The following is a 7089-nucleotide window of genomic DNA, read 5'->3' as shown; positions in this document are numbered from 1 at the left end:
AATCTTCTCTAACTGCTAGCTTATTTACGCTCCCATGTATTCTTCCAAATGACCTCTTTATTGCCTCTACAATTCTCGACTCACAAAAACTAGCAACACACAGCAGGACCCCAAAGCCTCAAAACTCTCAAACTCTTAAACTCTCAAGCTCTCCAAAAAAATGAAACTCTAACCTGAACTCTTCCCAAAGAACTCCCCTAATCGCTTCTCTCTTAAATGAAATTTATAGAAAAACTTGCATATGAACTAATGGCTAATAACTTTCTCTCTTTTTGGGTGTAAGAAGCATTTTGTTGTCGGGTAACCACTATTCTCCTGCAACTTTGATTTCCATGTTAACTGCAATTGAGAAACACCTGACTATTCAACAACATGATGCACCACATCATCATTATGTCATCCTTATCCACTCCACATGGTTCCATATATCATCCCCTATCCTTTTCCCATGTTTCATTCCATGACCTATCAAAACCACATCCACTCTCTACACTTTGCCTTCTCTTCCTTTGGGTTTATCCATGTCTCATCTGTATGCATCACACAAATGCCTCTCACAACGTAACCAAGCTACACAAGTTTAAATGAATGAGACTCAAGAGCAATGGAATGTGATCAAGAGTCACCACATACGCATACACATAAAATCAATGTAAGATGGACACAATCCCATGCAAAGTAGAGAGCATGCACCACAAAGGACCACCTAGTATATTAAGCACTAAGCAAGTACACAAAGTATGCACTCTACTCTCTCCACAGAGCTCATTAATGTGTTGTAGAAGTGCCTATTTATAAAGATTCATGAGAGGAGGAGGCATCTAAAGGTGTAGAATCACTCTAACTCCCTCAAGATCTCTCACATGACTCACCTAAAAGGTGATGGTGGCAAAAATTAAGGAGTCACCTAGTTGACCTACATATAGCTTCTGACATGATTCTCTTTGCTGCATAGGTATCATCAGGGCGTGTAAAATGTATATCATGCAAAGAGCTACAAGAAAAAAAGTGACCCTAACATGTAAGTGGCCTCTTTTAAGTAAACCTTAAAAATTATAGTTAGTTATTAAAGTTTGCAAGATTTTATCATGTGAGAAACAATCACAACAAAGTGATTTGGGGCATTCTATGTTAGTTTATGTCTCATATCACATTATTGTGGTCTTTCCTTGATTGATTTGATTTTTGTGATATTTTACAACATTAGTTCATTTTTCTATAGTTCTAAGATTAATGCCAATTGAGCGTTTAGGTTTGGAAGATATTCTTAAAGCAAAAAAACAACCACAACAACGTAATATGTGTAGTATTATATGGTGAACACACTTAGGACAATCGGGGCACTTTTTCCCTCACTAGAAGGTTTTTTTCCATGTGTGTATGTACACCCTCTTATCTACTCATTTTGGGGTGTGTACTTATCTTTTGTATCTAGCACACATTTGTTTATTCTAATCTAGTTATTTTGTGTGCTCTCAAGCTTCTCTATCTTATATCTACCCTTTCTAGAAGCATTTTGTTCTCCAATTATATCCTACTGTTTATTGATTTTTGTACGCGAGTAATTTATTAGGTCTATTTGCACATGTCCAATACTAATGCAATAAAGAACAAAGCCGTTCATAGTAATTTGTTAGGTCTATTTGCACATTTCCAATACTAATGCAATTAAGAACAAAGCCGTTCATAGTATTTAAACGTATTGAGGATATTCATCATGTGTAAATTTGAAGTATCTGGATGGCTTCTGTTCTTCTCTCACATGCTCTGTGTCTCGCAAATATTAATCCTTCCTTTTAGCTGGCTCGCTCTCCCTCTCTCTCTCTCTCTCTCTCTCTTTCACACACACACACACACAATGGTTGATACTAGATGATATCTACCCTTTCCAGAAGCACTTTGTTCTCCAATTATATCCTACTGTTTATTGATTTTTATATCCTACTGTTTATTGATTTTTGTACGCGAGTAATTCATTAGGTCTATTTGCACATGTCCAATACTAATGCAATTAAGAACAAAGCCGTTCATAGTATTTAAACGTACGGAGGATATTCATCATGTGTAAATTTGAAGTATCTGGATGGCTTCTGTTCCTCTCTCACAGGCTCTGTGTCTCGCACATATTAATCCTTCCTTTTAGCTGGCTCGCTCTCGCGCTCTCTCTCTCTCTTTCTCTCACACACACAATGGTTGAACATATAGAGCAACCTCAGATTCGAAGCATCAAGGACCTTGTAGATTCGGGACTTCGGCATGTGCCTGCCCAGTATATACGCCCACCCGAGGAGAGGCCTTGCCTCTCCGAGACTGCTAACTGCACCCTTCAAGTGCCAATTATTAACCTTGCAAACTTCCATGGACAAGCCAGGGCCCAAATTACCAAAGAAATTGGGCTCGCCTGCGTCGAGTGGGGCATCTTTCAGGTACTGAAAAGCACCAGTATCCCTGCAACTGCCCATACTTTCCATTCATTAAGAGCCCAAAATATTGGCTTTCTGTGACGGTAAGCTGCAGGAGCTTGCTTTCATAGTATCAAAGAGCCAACCTTGCACAACCAACGTTTGCATTAAATTCTGCAACAGTAAGCTGCAGGAGACTACCTTAGAAAACCAACTTTTGAATTAAATTTTGATGTAATTATAAGGTGATTAATCATGGTGTCGCGCCGGCCTTACAAAGCCAACTTTGGGGTGCTGTTGCCGACTTCTTTGCATTGCCAACCGAGGACAAAATGCGATTAATCTCGGAAGACCCATCTTGTCCATTGAGCTTCGTCACCGGCTTTGTTACCCACGAGAGTGAAAGGACACCTTAGGATTCAAACCTTCCCCTACCATGGATGTCAAGCTGCTACCAGACTTTCTAAGGTGAGTTTTCGGACACAAAAAAAGATCCTCCCTTCCAATATATATTGTTACAGCTTGTCTTTAGCATTTTATCTATTCCATTTTGATAGCTTAATTTTTCACGTGAATGAATTTTCAAGGATCAATATAAGAGTCTTGAAGGTTTCCTTATTATGGCTTGTACCCCCTTGTCAGTGTTCCTGTATCATGTTACACGTTAAAGTTGTTGAATCATCATATGTACTTACAATTATGGCCTTTATAATGTCTTCCGAACTCCCTTGGTGGACGTTGTTGAATCATCATTTGTTCATACTCCGAGGGTCCCTATATTAGACTTTCATAAACAAATGGCTACCGTTGCACACATCCTATGTGGAGCAATTTTTGCAAGTTTGGCATTTGAGGCCAAGGCCTTTTATAAGCATATTTATCGACAAACCATGGGATGCAATTACTACCCAGCTTGTCCAGAGCCAGAGCTTACACTTGGGTTGAGTTCCCATTCGGATTTGGGATCACTCACAATCTTGATGCAAGATGAAGTGGCAGGACTGCAAGTTAGAAAAGGAGATGAATGGATCGATGTGAATCGTATAGCAAATTCATTTGTTGTCTTTTTGGGAGATCAAATTGAGGTACATTTTGATGCATGCCATGCAAGAAGGATTAAAAGCCACTTAAATAAGATTTTGTAGACATATTGTACGTGGGTGAATGGCATTCTATTGCATGTATTACAACCACTTTAACATAACAAGACATTTGTGATGTAATGATGTTCTTATACTTATCTTCTTTCATAGATATTAACAAATGGACACTATAAGAGTGTCAAACATCGAGTTGTCACAAACCTAAAGAAGCCAAGAATGTCCACTGCTTGTTTCTATGGTCCAAGTGAGCATGAAAAAGTGGGACCTTTAGACAAGTTTGTGAGTGATGAAAGTCCAACTACATACAAAGAAACTATTTTTAGTGACTATCTTAAGAATGGATTCAGTAAAGGACTAAATGGCAAGTCCAATCTCGAATTTAGTAGGGATCATCAATCCATTCCCCCCAAGTAACAAAGAATTCCATTGTCTTACGAATGTACACATGGTAGTACTTTATGATCAAACTCATCATGCCTTTCTCTTTGTAAAATAGGGAAAAAATAATCATATAGAGGTTTATGTTAGGCCATCCTTTGTCCTATATAGGTAGTAGATTATGGTCAAAATCATCAAGCCTTTCTCTGTGTAAAATAGGAAACAAATAATCACAAAGATGTATGTTGGTTTTCCTCTATCTTTTGAAAGTAAGAATGTTAAAAAAACATTGCCAAAAGCATGAAGCCTCTCTTTGTAAAATAGTTAAAAAAAAGAACATAGAGGTTTATGTTAGTTTTCCTCTAATTTTTCAAAGGAACAATGTAAAAAAAACACTCTTTGCCCCCTAAATTTGAACTTAAATCAGTAGTGAAGTGACTCTCTCTCTCTCTCTCTCTCTCTCACACACACACACACACACACACACACACACACACACACATATATGTCTACATGTATATGTATATACATACATACATACATATAGACATACATATATACATGTATATGTATATACATACATACATATAGACATGTCTACGTACATACATACATACATATAGACATGTCTATGTATGTGTGTGTGTGTGTGTGTGTGTGTGTGTGTGTGTATGTGTACTATATATGCATATATGTAAATATATACATACATACACATTACATATATACATAAATATAGATGTGGGTGTGGGTGTCTCGTCTTCGTGTTTGTGTGTGTGTGTGTGTGCATATGTATATATGTATGTATGTTTGTAGTATATTTATAAATTTATATAAAATACATATATACATACATACCTACATATATGTATGCATGTATGTAGTGTATATATATATGTGTACTCGTATGTATATATATATATACATACACACACACACACGTATACACATATATACCTACATACCTACATATATATACCTATATACCTACATACCTACATATATATACCTATATACCTACATACCTACATACCTACATATATACATATACGTATATATGTACATAATTATATACATATATATATTATATACATGTGTGTGTATGTATGTATGTACATACATATATGTGTGTGTGTGTGTGTGTGCCCACGCACGTGTGTATGTACACACACACACACACACACACACACACGCACACACACACATACTATGATGCGTTTGTTGAGGATTTGTGTGAATGCATCAATTTGTATTCGTGGAAGTGTCAAGATGGTATTTTCCTAACTAGTTTGCATGCACACCATCATTAATAGTGTCATGTCCTTCAAGAGTCCCTGCCAAAAGCAATGTTGAGAAGCCTGCACGTAAGAGTACAAAGAATGCATGAACACACTTTAAAGAAAGGTCATCGTTTACTGATTAGAATTCCTCCAAAAACAACAATCCTCTCATGGGAGGATTGTCAAGGGAATCAAAGATAAAAAGAAAAACACTGCTTTTTGGGGCTTAGTCAAAGAGTGGGGTCTATCCATTTTGGCTATTCAAGTGCATAATTTATACGGGTCTAAAATTTTGAGGAAAGATAAATTTAAGGATTGGGTAGTGATGTTGTATGGGGGTGTGAATGGAGGGTATAGTGGAGTTATGACTATTGTTAAAAGCAGTTTGAAACCTAACATCATAGCTAATCATCCTAATGGTAGAATTTTGGTTGTAGAAATACTTCTAGAAGGGGAGAGAGTTTGGGTAATAAATGCTTATAGGGCTCATAGTCATAAAGTCAGAAGTGGGATGTTGGAATGAATAGTTAACCTAAATATTCAGGGTCATTGCATTCTTATGGGGTATTTTAACATGGTTGAGAAACATAGGGATAGGTGTGGGGGTAGAAATGTTTTGATGGGATAGTAGAAGATCAAGTGGGAGGGTCTGAGAGGGAGAATGGGTTTAAGGGATGGGTGGGATATGGGTGAATGGGGATCAGATCTTGGGCATACTTATTTTAGTCTTGAATATTTTGGGTCATCTTCAAGATTAGATAGGGTCTTTTTCAGTCAACAAGATGTGTGGGTTCCTCACACTCTCAAATTGAATGTGGATTCTAGTACTACATTGTATGACCATATGCCTCTAAAATGGGGATAACACGTAATGGGTTGTGAAGAAGCTGAGTTAAACAAGTTTCCTACTAGGAAACTAAGGGTAAACAATTTATTACTCAAGGATGAACTATTTATTAGACAAACAGAAGACGCAATTGAGAGACTCAAGAGGAGAGGCACTATACAAGAATCATAGAAGATTTTTTCCAATGCAATGCAGGATATAATTAGAGGGGTTGGGAAATTGAGAGTTGAGGAAAAAAGATAGGAAAGAAGGAGATGGGGTGATCTTGTAGAAACTCTATAGAAAAAGACAGAGATTGGGAGATTTACTGATGAGGAGGCTACTTGGTATTTCAAATGTCAAGCTGGGTTGAGGAGTGAAGATGAGAAATGTAGTAGCAGGGAGGAAATTAGAAACAAGTGGAAAACCTTTAATAACAAAAGGAAGTCAGATGGGTATCTATTTAAGTTGACTGAGGGGAAGAGGGGTAAGGAGATTATGGGGAGAGTTTTGGATGAAAATGATTAAGAGATAGAGGGGATTAGGTTAATAGCCAAAAAATGGGTAGAGTTTTTGAGTTAATAACCCTCAGTCTCAAAGAGGATTACTCAAAAATGAAGCCAAATTTCTACAACAAATTAGCAATAGATTGGATAGGGCTATATGGATGGAGAGAAATATTAAGATAGAGGAATGTTGGGATGCCCTTTTAAACATGGGAAGAGAGAAATCACCTGGGTGGGATGGTTTATCTGTAGAATCCTTCATTGCCTTCTGACCATCCTTAAAGGAATTTGTTTTGAAAATCTGTAGGACAAGCAATTTGGATAAGGACTTGTAGGAAAGGTTGGTGAAAATCATTCCCAAACAAAATGTTTGTGATAGATTTAATCACTAGAGGGTGACTATTATATACAAAATTCTGGCCAAAACCATTGCCATCAGGTTCACTCCTGCTCTTCAAGTCATCATATCTAAGAAACAACATGGCTTTATCAAGGGAAGGTATATATATGACAATATGTATGCTGTTATGTTGGGGATATATTTGCCTAGTGTTAGATTTAGGAAAAATTCATTAGCAGAGGATTGTAAGGCCT

General features: G+C 37.1%; 1 pseudogene; it reads left to right on the top strand.

The window, feature by feature from the left end:
- The first annotated feature begins 2115 nt into the window (after window positions 1-2115).
- LOC147619320 (fe(II)/2-oxoglutarate-dependent dioxygenase 4-like) lies at window positions 2116-3919 on the top strand (annotated as a pseudogene).
- The last annotated feature ends 3170 nt before the right edge of the window (window positions 3920-7089 follow it).

The sequence above is a fragment of the Cibotium barometz genome, chromosome 33, assembly GCF_041138505.1.
Source record: "Cibotium barometz isolate CiBa-2024 chromosome 33, ASM4113850v1, whole genome shotgun sequence".
Classification (NCBI taxonomy): domain Eukaryota; kingdom Viridiplantae; phylum Streptophyta; class Polypodiopsida; order Cyatheales; family Cibotiaceae; genus Cibotium; species Cibotium barometz.
This window is presented reverse-complemented; position numbering and strand designations above follow the sequence as displayed.